The 236-nt window shown below is 55.1% G+C and overlaps 1 protein-coding gene across 1 annotated transcript in view; it reads left to right on the top strand.

Annotated features, from left to right (window-relative positions):
- The window catches only part of LOC119590809 (probable G-protein coupled receptor Mth-like 3), a gene marked incomplete in the record, with an annotated part of 21,040 nt that overhangs the window by 12,892 nt on the left and 7,912 nt on the right, over positions 1-236 (top strand).

Raw genomic sequence — 236 nt, forward strand, 5'->3', positions numbered from 1 at the left:
CACATCCTACGCTCCACATTTTCACTCCTGCTTTTATCAGCTCTCATTCCCAGGCACTCCTTACCCAGCCACCAAGGTCTCCATCCAGCCTCGCCCACGCCCACGCCCACCACAACCACCCACTGCATTAGCTCACGCACCCCCCCCCCTCACCCATTACCCCGGTTCCTTTCCCTTCCCCTCACACACCCCTTCACCCATTTAGCCGTCATATTTTTTTTAGATACCTTTGGTAA

The sequence above is a fragment of the Penaeus monodon genome, chromosome 27, assembly GCF_015228065.2.
Source record: "Penaeus monodon isolate SGIC_2016 chromosome 27, NSTDA_Pmon_1, whole genome shotgun sequence".
NCBI lineage: Eukaryota > Metazoa > Arthropoda > Malacostraca > Decapoda > Penaeidae > Penaeus > Penaeus monodon.